Raw genomic sequence first — 15,923 nt, 5'->3', positions numbered from 1 at the left:
TGGAATTTTGGAGAGCGAAGTTGATTATGTGTGAGTGCCTGAACTTTGATAATTGTCTGAAAATAAAAAATTAAACTGAGCTCAGACAATCTTATGTTGCTTATCTTGCGCATGGACTACTCAGTTTGTATATTTTGCTTATTTTTTCATAGTTCCACACAATTTCTTCCTGTTTTCTCGATTGATCTGTGTTCAGTTTATCAAGGCCTATCCACTGTGACAACTTACAAGTAAATCTGAGGTGGGTGCGATGGGGAGGTTCCCTTGTGAGGAACGTTGGGTGGACGTCTAGGCACAGGCAGGATGAAACGACGAAAGTCATAGGAAAGTTCCAGTCGACTATTTCTCGGAAGAAAAGCTACGCGAAGATATGACACCACACGCGTTCGGCCTTGTCCGCCGGCAATCGGAGAACGGGAGCCACGTGACCGTGACGCAAGAGCTGCGGCTGCTCCTGTTACGCAACAGTCGCTCAGTTGGCGTGGCAGCGGTAAGGCGAGGCAGAGCAGGCAGCGGTGTGTGTTGACGTTTCTACAGAAGGGCTGGCGCGTGTGTACACGACAGGTAGGAGCGCTGAGCAAGGCTCTGTATTGTTCCCGAGAGATATCGATATATATCGGCTATATGTTTCTCCACGATACATCGATACCGCCATCAAGAGCCGATATTTTAATTTTATGTTATACTTTTTTCGCAATTTTTGGTAAACATTTGAAGTTCCCCCTTTGAAATTACAGTATAACGTAATTTTACTTTCACTGTGCGAAGTAGTCGTACTACTTTTGTGTTTTCATCACGCTCAATCTTTCTCTGTTGACTGTGTGATGCAACTATATGTGGCATACTAGAAGAAGCCCGATTGCTCTTGTGAGGTGGCAGTGTGAACGGAATAACAAGATATCCCATGTAAGAAATAGCACACCAGTTGCATTAAAAGACAGTTTTTAATGCAACTGGCGTGCTATTTCTACTCATCATTAAAATAGAGTGGCTGTAAATGATAAGCCGGCCGGGGTGGCCGAGCGGTTCTAGGCGCTACAGTCTGGAATCGAGCGACCTCTACGGTCGCAGTTTCGATTCCTGCCTCGGGCATGGATATGTGTGATGTCCTTAGGTTAGTTAGGTTTAAGTAGTTCTAAGTTTTAGGGGAGTGGTGACCTCAGAAGTTAAGTCCCATAGTTCTCAGAGCCATTTGACCCATTTTTTGTAAGTGATAAACAAAAGTCTAAATGAGGAGCTCGGGGAGACGTGTGAGGGGAAATGCTGACGTAATCGGCTCTCGGCGCTACCAGCAGAAACTGCAACGTTTAGCTTCACCGCGCAGTTTTGACACTGCAACTGCTTGGTTACTGGCGTTCATAGAAATGAAGAAAAAAAAAAACGAAAAAAAAAACAGGGAAGTCGATGTGAGGAGTTCCGGACAAATCCGATGTGTAACGAAACCTAACGACGGATCTGTCGGACACCTTTTATTGTGTCACTTCCATGCAGTTATTACCTTTGTTAGGAGAGTGGTTATCGCCAAGCATGAGTCTGCATGGTTTTCCTTTTAATTCTTGCTTTAAAGGGTATAAGAAGGCTGCTAGCTCGTTGATGTACAGACAATCTAATAATAATAAATCAGTACTTAAGTATATAGCACAAGCCCAGTGCAAGCAATCTCTTTAGTAGACCTGTTGAATTTTCTAAGTGGTTTACCCAGTGCAGTCTTTGGCTTGCTTTCCCCCCCACAACATTATTTATGTAATAGGCGTAATTTAAATTATTCATGGTCCACAGCTCGTGGTCGTGCGGTAGCGTTCTCGCTTCCCGCGCCTGGGTTCCCGGGTTCGATTCCCGGCGGGGTCAGGGATTTTCTCTGCCTTGTGATGGCTGGGTGTTGTGTGATGTCCTTAGGTTAGTTAGGTTTAAGTAGTAGGGGACTGATGACCATAGATGTTAAGTCCCAGAGTGCTCAGAGCCATTTTTGAACCAAATTATTCGTGATTGTAAACCCCGAGCATTTAGTTGAATTTGCAGCCTTTGGATTTGTATGATTTGTCGTGTTATCACAATTTAGTGGATTCATTTTCGTACTCATGTGGATGACGCCACTGTTTTCATTATTTAGAGTCAATTGCCGCTTTTTAAGGCGTACAGGTATCTCGTCTGCAACATTTTGCAGTTGGTTTTGATCTGATGACTTTATAAGATGGTAAATGTCAGCATTATTTGCAAACAATCTGAGAGGGCAGCTCAAGATCACACAGGAATTGCTTATGTAGGTCAGAAACAACAGAGGGCCTATAACACATCCTTGGCGTACGCCAGATATTACTTCTGTTTTACTCGATGACTTTCCATTCGATTACTACTTTATGACATAAAACTACGAATCCAGTCATGCAACTTAGACGGTACTTGATGAGCACTCTGTTTAATTAGATGTCGTTTGCGAGGAACAGTGTGAAAAAATCTACAAGTATCGAATCAATTCGACGTCCCCTGTCAGTAGCATTCATTATTTCGTGAGATTTAAGAGCTGGTTGTGTTTCACAAGAACGATATTCTATTTAATTGCAAGAAATTCGACTAATAAAGGTATGCAACTATTTTCTAGTGTGAACGAATTTTTCCATGAATTTGTAAATTATGCTATGCTGATGGGAGAGACGCCAAAACATAAAAATACGTCATCTGGATGATCGTGGTCATATTTTGTTTCTCTTTTAATTGAAATATTTTTAGCCGGCCGGAGTGGCCGTGCGGTTCTAGGCGCTACAGTCTGGAACCGAGCGACAGCTACGGTCGCAGGTTCGAATCCTGCCTCGGGCATGGATGAGTGTGATGTCCTTAGGTTAGTTAGGTTTAATTAGTTCTAAGTTCTAGGCGACTGATGGCCTCAGAAGTTAAGTCGCATAGTGCTCAGAGCCATTTGAACCATTTTTTTGGAAATATTTTTAGAATCAGGAATAAATCTCATCTTTTTCCATATCCGCTTCCCTGCGATTAAATAAATAAACGACACTTTGTTTGCATTTTCTGTTGAGAGCTCTACAACTTTTGTTAGCCACCCGGCGGCGCAGTGGTCTAAGCGATTGGCTTCCGACTGTTCGTCCGAGATGGGCCGGGTTCGAATTCCGGAGAGGCATAGATGTTTGTCTAAAGGAACTGGCTCTTTCCCTCTCCTGGAGTCAGTGACCCTAAATCAGGGATGGGCAACTACTGCTCACAGCCCATTAGGTTCCTGAGGGTGGTCGTTAGATCTTTCTTGTTTGAGGAAAAATGATGTATTTCTTTGACACCAACTCATTTTTATGTATAGATATGAGGAACTGCGCTTACCTGTTACTCCTTCTCGATATGATGAAAGTGAATTACGAAGCCAAGCCTGTCTTTACGTCGTCGATTATCCACAGGAAATAATAGCTTGAACTAAAAACATGAACACGACAGTTCAATACGACTAACGCTTGACGAATGACGTGCAGAGACAAAATGGAAAAGAGGGACTGATGGAGGTATGGTTACCGAATCACTCGAGAGAGATGAATCGATGTCGTGTTTGTTTCTCTTTCGTGCTCAGTTTGGCTGCTTTAGTTTTGAGATAGGTAGAGGTAATGACTTTACTTTCGTGAGATTAACTTAAGGCTCATTAAGTAACTGTTCCATATGCCTTTGAAGACAATTCGGAGTTTTAATTTGTCCCCTTTTTCTCATTTGGTCAAGTTATTCGCTGTTTGATTTGAAATGAATTTTTTTCCGCCTATTTACCGCAGCTAAAATTTCGCCTCCCTAGGCGGCGGCCTATTCTTGCCTAATGGCAGAAGCAGACCCCTCCAGTCTCACCTCGTTACGTCGTGACTTTTGAGTTGCGAGATATATTTCACTTGCAGATATAGGAGCTCTGTCAAAGTGTGAACCACAGCAGACGTGGATACAGCCGTGAATCACGCCATCCTCTGATGTGTGTTGTGGCGAGTCTACTCAGTTACAGATAGGCAGACAACTCTCCCAGTACTAAAGAAGAGCCGGGTTTTTATGCGAATGGTGGCTTTCTCATGGAAATGCTCTGACGAATGCTCTCGGGAAATCAGTCGAGTAATGTTGCAGTGTCGCCAGGAGATACAACTAGAGAAACAGTCATAATTCTGTTTACTGTATTTATTTCGCCTCTAGCTGCCCTGCTGGTTAGCCGGCCGGCCAGAGTGGCCGTGCGGTTCTAGGCGCTACAGTCTGGAACCGAGCGACGGCTACGTTCGCAGGTTCGAATCCTGCCTCGGGCATGGATGTGTGTGGTGTCCTTAGGTTAGTTCTAAGTTCTAGGCGACTGATGACCTCAGAAGTTGAGTCGCATAGTGCTCAGAGCCATTTGAACCATTTTTTTGCTGGTTAGCCAACTCGCCGTAGGTATTGCGTGACATCCAATGTAAGTAATCCACCCAACTTAACTGATGCGTTTTTGGTTTAAGCATATAGTCACGGACTACTTTATACCTGTTTGAAAGAAATGATATTCCATTTGCGGAGGTGCTAATCTATTTCTTTATTTTTGACTCAATAACTTTTTTTGGTAGTATCGTAACCGGTTTCGACCTTGAAAGGCCATCTTTACGTGCTACAATACAGAACAGAATGGCTTGAATTAAGACGTGAAACCGGTGCATGTACAATTTCGAGAAACAGGTTGTTCGTGTAAAGGCAAATCGCCGGGCCGTCCCCGAGTGTCTGACACAGACGTCGAACGCATCCGCCATAGTTTCTCAAGGAGTCCGCAGAAATCCGTTCGCCGTGTAGCTCGAACAGCTCAACATGCCCACGATGTCCGTTTGGCGTGTGTTGCGTCGGAGTTTACACGCGACACAGTGCAAAATCCAGCTACTGCGAGCTCTTCGTGCAGGTGACAAAACAACAACGTGTGAAGTTCTGTAATTTCGTTATTGGCAAGACGGAGGATGACAATTTTATTCAGCACTTAGTGTCTAGTGACGAGGCAACATTCCATTTAAATGGAAACATGAACCGTCATAATGCGAGAATATGGGGTATTGTGACAACCACATGAAGTTGTACAATATGAGAGACTTTCCAAAATTTAAAGTGTTATGTGAGGTTTCACAGGGAAAGGTGTATGGTCAATTTTTCTTTCCAGAGAATACTGTTAAAGGAAGCACGTATCTCGATATGCTTCACAACTTTCTTTCGCCATACATCTACATCTATATCTACATTTATACTCCGCAAGCCACCCAGCGGTGTGTGGCGGAGGGCACTTTACGTGCCACTGTCATTACCTCCCTTTCCTGTTCCACTCGCGTATGGTTCGCGGGAAGAACGACTGCCGGAAAGCCTCCGTGCGCGCTCGAATCTCTCTGATTTTACATTCGTGATCTCCTCGGGAGGTATAAGTAGGGGGAAGCAATATATTCGATACCTCATCCAGAAACGCACCCTCTCCAAACCTGGACCGCGATGCAGAGCGCCTCTCTCGCAGAGTCTGCCACTTGAGTTTGCTAAACATCTCCGTAACGCTATCACGCTTACCAAATAACCCTGTGACGAAACGTACCGCTCTTCTTTGGATCTTCTCTATCTCCTCTGTCAGCTCGACCTGGTACGGATCCCACACCGATGAACAATACTCAAGTATAGGCCGAACGAGTGTTTTGTTAGCCACCTCCTTTGTTGATGGACTACATTTTCTAAGGACTCTCCCAATGAATCTCAACCTGGTACCCGCCTTACCAACAATTAATTTTATATGATCATTCCAAATCGTTCCATACGCATACCCCCAGATATTTTACAGAAGTAACTACTACCAGTGTTTGTTCCGCTATCATATAATCATACAATAAAGGATCCTTCTTTCTATGTATTCGCAATACATTACATTTGTCTATGTTAAGGGTCAGTTGCCACTCCCTGCACCAAGTGCCTATCCGTTGCAGATCTTCCTGCATTTAGCTACAATTTTCTAATGCTGCAATTTCTCTGTATTCTACAGCATCATCCGCGAAAAGCCGCATGGAACTTCCGACACTATCTACTAGGTCATTTATATATATATTGTGAAAAGTGAGGGTCCCATAACACTCCCCTGTGGTACGCCAGAGGTTACTTTAACGTCTGTAGACGTCTCTCCATTGAGAACAACATGCTGTGTTCTGTTTGCCAAAAACTCTTCAATCCAGTCACACAGCTGGTCTGATATTCTGTAGGCTCTTACTTTATCAGGCGATAGTGCGGAACTGTATCGAACGCCTTCCGGAAGTCAAGAAAAATGGCATCTACCTGGGAGTCTGTATCTAATATTTTCTGGGTCTCATGAACAAATAAAGCGAGTTGGGTCTCACACGATCGCTGTTTCCGGAATCCATGTTGATTGCTAAAGAGTAGATTCTGGGTTTCCAGAAATGACATTATACGCGAGCAAAAAACATGTTCTAAAATTCTACAACAGATCGATGTCAGCGATATAGGCCTATAGTTTTACGCATCTACTCGAAGACCCTTCTTGAAAACTGGGACTACCTGTGCTCTTTTCCAATCATTTGGAACCTTCCGTTCCTCTAGAGACTTGCGATACACGGCTGTTAGAAGGGCGGCCAGTTCTTTCGCGTACTCTGTGTAGAATCGAATTGGTATCCCGTCAGGTCCAGTGGACTTTCCTCTGTTGAGTGATAGTTGGAGACTGGTTCGAACGACTTCATTTACGAACAGTATGGGGCACCACCCCACTGGCATCTCAAAGTATTTGAATTTTTGAGTCAAAGGATTACTGAGCGGCGGACCAAATGATTCAGCTACACCTTACTAGTCTCCAAAGTAACTGGACCTGACTGTATGTGATTATCCTGCAAAGTCACCGGACCTGACTGTATGTGATTATGTCTTGTGGGGCTTTGTAAAAGACTCTGTTTATGTGCCTCCGTAACCAACAACAATAAATGAACTGAGGCATCGCATAACAGCAGCTGTGGAAGCTGTAACTCAAGACATAGTCGCTGCAGTGCGGGAACAATTTCAGTACCGCATTTACATATGTCCTTTGTCTCACGGGGGCATATTGAACACCTGTAAAAAGGTATGAAGAATTTTTTTTTAAGTTTGCCATTCATCAAGAAACAAAATTCATTGTATATGTTTATTAGTTTCAGAAATTTAGATATGCCAGATCGGATGATTTTTTGTGATACACCATACGTTAAAATATGCATTAGTTGCAAACTGATTTTGTTCATTGAGGAGTTTATCCGGTTCTCCGCGTTTCGTGACTTAAATCATCAGTTCTCCTAAAATGTCGAACCGTCTGCTTTTTTAGACATTATGTAAAATTTTTAGGTGATGGTCAACGCCTGGGGTAGGTGTGTTCTTTGAATCTCGGGTCAAAGGAGCTGCCTGTCTGGCCGATATAACTTTTATCACCGTCACGGCATTATACTTTGCAGACCCCAGATTTTCCATATTTACTACACCTACGTGACAAGTTATGACGCACTCGTGTTATTATGTTATCTATTGTCCTGAACGAAATTGTAACTCCCTTTTCTCTCAGAATATGTGCTCAATTCTTCCTAATGTTGGGCCTATCTATTTCATCGTGGCGTAACTGACCCGATGAGATACCATCTCTACATGCCACTTATTTCTTTTTATGTAACTGACTGAAATATCGTTATGACAACTGTTATGTTTTATGCTTTTTACGAAAGCAGATTCCTTTATAAAGGACGCGCGCATCTAGCGCGAAGAGTAGGGAAGAAAAAACACCCTTGGTTGTATGTATAGAATTGCCTGATTCTGATTTCATGTTCGGCTGATGATGCATTTATGCTGCACATAGGTATGAACCATGCACACTGTAACGGCATTTTACTAAGATCACACGTACATCTAGTGAAAATAATTGGATTTGTGGCTGACAAAGTCTATAAGCCGGACGCAGTCGTCCAGCCTGTTCCAGAGGAAGCTTCTCGGCCTGCATGGTTTGGGTATTCACAGAGGGTTGGTTTGATGGTAGTTTGGAGCTCCAACGTTAGGCGCGTAATGGGGCCCCTTAGGAACATGGCTGCCAAGGAGGGGAAGGAAGCCAGTGTGCACTCAGGGTGCATTCCGGGGGGAGTCATTCCGGATGTGGAAAGAGGGCTTCCGAATGCCATGAAGAGTACAGGGTGCAGCCAACTGCAGGTGGTGGCTCCATCGGAGCAGATTCTGTCTGGTTTCGGGCGGCTAGCGGAAATGGTAAAGACTGACAGTCTTGTACGCGAGATTAAGGCGGGGCTCACCATGTGCAGCATTTTCGATAGAACCGACTGTGGTCCTTTGGTGCAGAGCCGAGTGGAGGGTCTGAATCAGAGGCTCAGGCGATTCTGTGACCGTGTAGGCTGTAGATTCCTTGACTTGCGCCATCGGATGGTGGGTTTCCAGGTTCCGCTTAATAAGTCAGGAGTCCACTACACACAGGAAGCGGCTACACGGGTAGCGGAGGCTGTATGGAAGGGACTGGGCGGTTTTTTAGGTTATAGGGTCTCAGGGAACCACGGAAGGGGCGTCCGTCAGAAAGTGGGCATGTAAAACGCAGTAAGGTACTTGTAGAAACGATCAGTATTGTAAATTGTCGTAGCTTTGTTGGGAAAGAACCAGAGCTCCAAGCCCTAATAGAAACCACTGAAGCTCAAATAGTTGTAGGTACAGAGACCTGGCTAAAGCCGGAACTAAGTTCAGCCGAAATTTTTTCAAACGATGTAACAGTGTTCAGAAAGGATAGATTAAATACAGTTGGTGGTCGAGTATTTATTGCTGTCAGAGGTAGTTTGCCTTGTAGGAAAATTGAAGTAGATAGTTCATGTGAAATAGTATGGGTAGAGGTCATACCTAACAATCGGACTAAACTATTAATTGGATCGTTTTACCGACCCCCCGACTCAGAAGGCATAGTTGCTGAACAGTTCAAAGAAAACTTGAGTCTCATTTCAAATAAGTACCCCGCTCATACAATTATAGTCGGTGGTGACTTCAATCTACCCTCGATATGCTGGAAAAATTGTACGTTTAAAGCCGGCGGCAGGCATAAAACGTCATCCGAAATTGTACTAAATCTTTCCTCAAAAAATTATTTTCAACAGTTAGTTCATGAGCCCACTCAAATCGTAAATGGTTACGAGAGCATACTTGACCTTTTAGCAACAAACAATCCTGGACAAATAGTGAGTATTGTGACGAATACAGGGATTAGCGACCACAAGGCAGTTGCTGCTAGGCTGAATACCGTAACAGCCACAACCATAAAAAAGAAACGCAAAGTGCATCTATTTAAAAAAGCTGATAAAAATGCTCTTAACCCCTTTTTAAGAGACAGTCTTCACTCCTTCCAATCTGGTCATGTAGGTGGAGAAAAGTTGTGGAATGATTCCAAAGAGATAGTATCGACCGCAATTGAGAGATATATACCATATAAATGGTAGTGATCTCCCATGGTACACAAAACAGGTCAGATCGCTGTTGCAGAAGCAACGAAAAAAGCGCACCAAATTTAAAATTGTTCAAATGGCTCTGAGCACTATGGGACTTAACATCTCTGGTCATCAGTCCCCTAGAACTTCGAACTACTTAAACCCAACTAACCTAAGGACAGCACACAACACCCAGTCATCACGAGGCAGAGAAAATCCCTGACCCCGCCGGGAATCGAACCCGGGACTTAAAAGAACGCAAAATCCCCAAGATTGGCAAAGTTTTGTTGAAGTTCGAAATATAGCACGTATTTCAATGCAAGATGCTTTTAATAATTTGCACAACGAAACTCTGTCTCGAAATCTGGCAGAACACCCAAAGAGATTCTGGTCACACATAAAACACACCAGTGGCAAGACGCAATCAATACCTTCACTGCGCGATAACAACTATGAAGTCACTGATGACAGTGCCACTAAAGCAGAGTTATTAAACACGATTTTCCGAAACTGCTTCACGAAAGAAGACGAAGTAAATATTCCAGAATCAAGAACAACTGCCAAGATGAGAAGCATAGAAGTAGATATCCTCTGTGTAACAAAGCAGCTTAAATCACTTAATAAAGACAGGACCTCTGGTTCAGACTGTATACCAGTCAGGTTCCTTTCAGAGTATGCTGATACAATAGCTCCGTATTTAAGAATTATATACAACCGCTCGTTCACAGAAAGATTCGTACCAAAAGACTGGAAAAATGCTAAAGTCACAGCAATACACGAAAAGGGAAATAGGAGTAATCCGCTGAATTAAAGGCCCATATCACTGACGTCGATTTGCAGAAGGGTTTTGGAAGATATACCGTGTTCGAACATCATGAATTACCTCTAAGAAAGCGATTTATTGACACAAAGTCAGCACGTATTCAGAAAATATTGTTCTTGCGAAGCACAACTAGCTCTTTACACTAATGAAGTAATGAGTATTATCGACAGGGCATGTCAAACTGATACCATATTTTTAGATTTCCAGAGGGCTTTCGACACCGTTCCTCACAAGCGTCTTCTAACCAAACTTCGTGTCTATGGAATGTCGCCTCGGGCGACTGGATTCGTGATTTCCTGTCAGAAAGGTCACAGTCCGTATTAATACACGGAAGGTCATCGAGTAAAACACCAGTAATATCTGGCGTTCCCAACGGAAGAGTTATAGGCCCCCCTATTGTTCCTCATCTATATGAACGAGATAGGAGGCAATCTGAGTAGCCGTCTTAGATTGTTTGCAGGTGATGGTGTCATTTACCGTCTTGTAAGTCACCAGATGACCAGAACGAATTGCAAAATGATTTAGATAAGATATCTGTATGGTCCAAAAAGTGGCAATTGACAATGAGTAAAGAAAAGTGTGAAGTTATACACATGAGTACTACGAGAAATCCGCTAAATTTCGATTACGCGATAAGTCACACAAATCTGATGGCTGTAAATTCAACTGAATACTTAAAGAATACAATTACAAATAACCTACATTGGAACGATCACATAGATAATGTTGTGGGTAGAGCAAACCAAAGACTGCAATTCATTGGCAGAACACTTAGAAGGTGCAACAGGTCTACTAAAGCAGTCTCTGCTTACACCACGCTTGTCCGCGCTATACTGGGGTATTGCTGTGCGGTGTGGGATCCGCATCAGGTGGAACTGACGAATGACATCGAAAAAGTACAAAGAAGGGAGAATCGTTTTGTATTATCGCGAAGTAGGGAAGATAGTGCCACAGACATGATACGCGAATTGGAGTGGCTATCATTAAAACAGAGGTGTTTTTCGTTGCGACGGGATCATCTCATGAAATTTGAATCACTAGTTTGGCCTCCAATTGCGAAAACATTCTGTTAGCACCCACCTACATAGGGAGAAATGATCATCACGATAAAATAAGAGAAATCAGGGCTCGCACAGAAAAATTTAAGTGCTCGTTTTTCTCCCGCGAGTTCGAGAGTGGAACACTAGAGACAGCTTGAAGGTGGTTCGTTGAACCCTCTGCCAGGCAATCACGTAGATGTAGACGGTGTTTCAGGTCTCACTTAAAGCTTTTCTCTTCTCTACAGTAGCATCCGAAGACGGCCTTCGAAGGCCGAAACCGGTTATGATTGTATCAGAAAAAAGTGACAGAAATAAAAAAAAATACATTATCTGTTAGAATTAGATCTTCGGTCGTACAATGCTCCGTAAGAAATTCCGATATCATTTCGAAATTACACTCCTGGAAATGGAAAAAAGAACACATTGACACCGGTGTGTCAGACCCACCATACTTGCTCCGGACACTGCGAGAGGGCTGTACAAGCAAGGATCACACGCACGGCACAGCGGACACACCAGGAACCGCGGTGTTGGCCGTCGAATGGCGCTAGCTGCGCAGCATTTGTGCACCGCCGCCGTCAGTGTCAGCCAGTTTGCCGTGGCATACGGAGCTCCATCGCAGTCTTTAACACTGGTAGCATGCCGCGACAGCGTGGACGTGAACCGTATGTGCAGTTGACGGACTTTGAGCGAGGGCGTATAGTGGGCATGCGGGAGGCCGGGTGGACGTACCGCCGAATTGCTCAACACGTGGGGCGTGAGGTCTCCACAGTACATCGATGTTGTCGCCAGTGGTCGGCGGAAGGTGCACGTGCCCGTCGACCTGGGACCGGACCGCAGCGACGCACGGATGCACGCCAAGACCGTAGGATCCTACGCAGTGCCGTAGGGGACCGCACCGCCACTTCCCAGCAAATTAGGGACACTGTTGCTCCTGGGGTATCGGCGAGGACCATTCGCAACCGTCTCCATGAAGCTGGGCTACGGTCCCGCACACCGTTAGGCCGTCTTCCGCTCACGCCCCAACATCGTGCAGCTCGCCTCCAGTGGTGTCGCGACAGGCGTGAATGGAGGGACGAATGGAGACGTGTCGTCTTCAGCGATGAGAGTCGCTTCTGCCTTGGTGCCACTGATGGTCGTATGCGTGTTTGGCGCCGTGCAGGTGAGCGCCACAATCAGGACTGCATACGACCGAGGCACACAGGGCCAACACCCGGCATCATGGTGTGGGGAGCGATCTCCTACACTGGCCGTACACCACTGGTGATCGTCGAGGGGACACTGAATAGGGCACGGTACATCCAAACCGTCATCGAACCCATCGTTCTACCATTCCTAGACCGGCAAGGGAACTTGCTGTTCCAACAGGACAATGCACGTCCGCATGTATCCCGTGCCACCCAACGTGCTCTAGAAGGTGTAAGTCAACTACCCTGGCCAGCAAGATCTCCGGATCTGTCCCCCATTGAGCATGTTTGGGACTGGATGAAACGTCGTCTCACGCGGTCTGCACGTCCAGCACGAACGCTGGTCCAACTGAGGCGCCAGGTGGAAATGGCATGGCAAGCCGTTCCACAGGACTACATCCAGCATCTCTACGATCGTCTCCATGGGAGAATAGCAGCCTGCATTGCTGCGAAAGGTGGATATACACTGTACTAGTGCCGACATTGTGCATGCTCTGTTGCCTGTGTCTATGTGCCTGTGGTTCTGTCAGTGTGATCATGTGATGTATCTGACCCCAGGAATGTGTCAATAAAGTTTCCCCTTCCTGGGACAATGAATTCACGGTGTTCTTATTTCAATTTCCAGGAGTGTATTTTTATAGCTGGAAACAGTGTCATGTCGCATATCCGGTCTAAATGCGCTAGAATCTCCAGACATATGTTACGGGACATGCAGTGGCATATTCATGTGTTCGACATGGATCCCGTCTCGTTCTTATCAGAGTGGAAACCGTATTCATATAAAAACTAGTTACTGTTGCTGGTAGTCATATGTTGACATCAATTTAAAGTACAATCGAATTTTAAAGTTCTCACTATTGTCTCTGTTTCAGCTGAAAGAGGAAGCTGTTTCCTCATTCTTTTATTGATATCAAAAGACAAGAAAAGACAGGACATTTTTTTATTTACGTCATTTATGTGAAATTTATTAAACTTGCTGTTAAATAACGGAACAGAAATGAAACAAAATTAGCGTTTCTATCAGAATTGTTCAGTTACGTAAGAAATCTTAGTCCATGTTTAGAAAACAGACTAGGCCTAAAAATGCTCCTGATAAAGTTGTTACCTTACATGTGGGGGTGAAAGTCCTACGTCAAGGTTGCAGATTTTCAATAAAGAAAATTTGCGAACTTCACGAAGGACTTTTGTCGACACATATTTTAAATCAACAGTTCCCGTATCTCACCACTGACAGTGTCAAAGAATAACATACTTATCATACTGAGGGGTACGCATTGACTGAAAAAATGCAGTACTTTATCGTACTAGGTATTGCAAAAGCGATGGCTGTACAAGCTGTCGCAACTGCAGCGGCTGAAGCGGGAGTATCCCACGGTGTCCCACGATAAATTCCGCATTTTTTCTACCTACATTGGCTGAGAAAAAAGGGCTGCATTACATACTGAACGTATTTCGCATGTAGAATTAAACTATTACACTACTGGCCATATAAATTGCTACACCAAGAAGAAATGCAGATGATAAACGGGTATTCTTTGGACAAATATATTATACTAGAACTGACATGTGATTACATTTTCACGCAGTTTGGGTGCATAGATCCTGAGAAATCAGTACCCAGACCAACCACCTCTGGCCGTAATAACGGCCTTGATACGCCTGGGCATTGAGTCAGAGCTTGGATAGCGTGTACAGGTACAGCTGTCCATACAGCTTCAACACGATACCACAGTTCATCAAAAGTAGTGACTGGCGTATTGTGACAAGCCAGTTGCTCGGTCACCATTGACCAGACCTTTTCAATTGGTGAAAGATCTGGAGAATGTGATGGCTAGGGCAGCAGTCGAACATTTTCTGTATCCAGAAAGGCCCGTACAGGACCTGCAACATGCGGTAGTGCATTATCCTACTGAAATGTAGGGTTTCGCAGGAATCGAATGAAGGGTAGAGCCATGGTTCGTACCACATCTGAACTGTAACGTCCACTGTTCAAAGTGCCGCCAATGCGAACAAGAGGTGACCGAGACGTGTAATCAGTGGCACCCCATACATCATGCCGGGTGATACGCCAGTATGGCGATGACGAATACACGCTTCTAATGTGCGTTCGCCGCGATGTCGCCAAACACGGATGCGACCATCATGATGCTGTAAACAGAACCTTAATTCATCCCAAACAATAATGTTTTCCCATTCGTGCATCCAGGTTCGTCGTCGAGCACACCATTGCAGGCGCTCCTGTCTTTGATGCAGCGCCAAGGGTAACAGCAGCCATGTTCTCCGAGCTGATAGTCAGTGCTGCTGCAAACGTCGTCGATCTGTTCGTGCAGATGGTTGATGTCTTGCAAACGTCCCCATCTGTTGACTTAGGGATCGAGACGTGGCTGCACGATCCATTACAGCCATTGGGATAAGATGCCTGTCATCTCGACTGCGAGTGATACAAGGCCATTGGGATCCAGCACAGCGTTCCGTATTACCCTCTTGAACGCACCGATTCCATATTCTGCTAACAGTCATTGGATCTCGACCAACGCGAGCAGCAATGTCGCGATACAATAAACCGCAATCGCGATAGGCTACAATCCGACCTTTATCGAAGTCGGAAACGTGATGGTAACAACGTTTCACCAGGCAACGCCGGTCAACTGGTGTTTGTGTATGAGAAATCGGTTGGTAACGTTCCTCGTGTCAGCACGTTGTAGGTGTCGCCACCGGCGCCAACCTTGTGTGAATGCTCTGAAAAGCTTATCATTTGCATATCATAGCATCTTCTTCCTGTCGGTTAAATTTCGCGTCTGTAGCACGTGATCTTCGTGGTGTAGCAATTTTAATGGCCAGTAGCGTATTCTGAAATAAATATAAATCCATTTCCCATCTAGATTAACCTGCGCCATGAACGTAACTTTTTCACTGTGGACGTGTTTCTAAATTTCTGCCGCGCGGGGTAGCCGTGCGGTCTGGGGCGTCTTGTGACTGTTCTCGCAGTCCCCCCGTCGGAGGTTCGACTTCTCCCTCGGGCATGGGTATGTGTGTGTGTTTGTTCTCCTTAGCGTAAGTTAGTTTAAGTTAGATTAAGTAGTGTGTGAGCTTAGGGATCGACGACCTCAGCAGTTTGGTCCTGTAAAAACTTGCCACAAATTTCCAATTTTTTCTACATTTCTGCTACACCTACGAACTCTTAAACCAGAAAGAGTTTCATCAAAAATTCTGACTTGCTCACTTTGTCATTACTGTGCATGGTGTGAAGCTTTTGAACATCTTCCATATATATGAGTCTGTGGCTCTTCATTATAACCTGTAACGGATCGTAAGCTTTGCAGTCTAGCTTACGTCGTTCTAAAACTTCCTGAAGCCTTAGAGTTTTGACATGTACGTTACATCAAGACTGGTTGTCTGTATGTATCTCAAGCTGCGCCACAAGGTGTGGGCGGAAAGC

The 15,923-nt window shown here is 44.7% G+C and overlaps 1 protein-coding gene across 1 annotated transcript in view; it reads left to right on the top strand.

Annotated features, from left to right (window-relative positions):
• The first annotated feature begins 473 nt into the window (after nt 1-473).
• Nucleotides 474-15,923, top strand: part of LOC126212807 (ankyrin-3-like) — a 72,407-nt gene continuing 56,957 nt past the window's right edge. The window contains exon 1 of the mRNA XM_049940214.1: nt 474-564. The gene's annotated coding sequence lies outside the window, so the exon portion shown is untranslated. The remainder of the gene's footprint in view (nt 565-15,923) is intronic.

This window comes from Schistocerca nitens, chromosome 11, assembly GCF_023898315.1.
Source record: "Schistocerca nitens isolate TAMUIC-IGC-003100 chromosome 11, iqSchNite1.1, whole genome shotgun sequence".
Classification (NCBI taxonomy): Eukaryota; Metazoa; Arthropoda; class Insecta; order Orthoptera; family Acrididae; genus Schistocerca; species Schistocerca nitens.
This window is presented reverse-complemented; position numbering and strand designations above follow the sequence as displayed.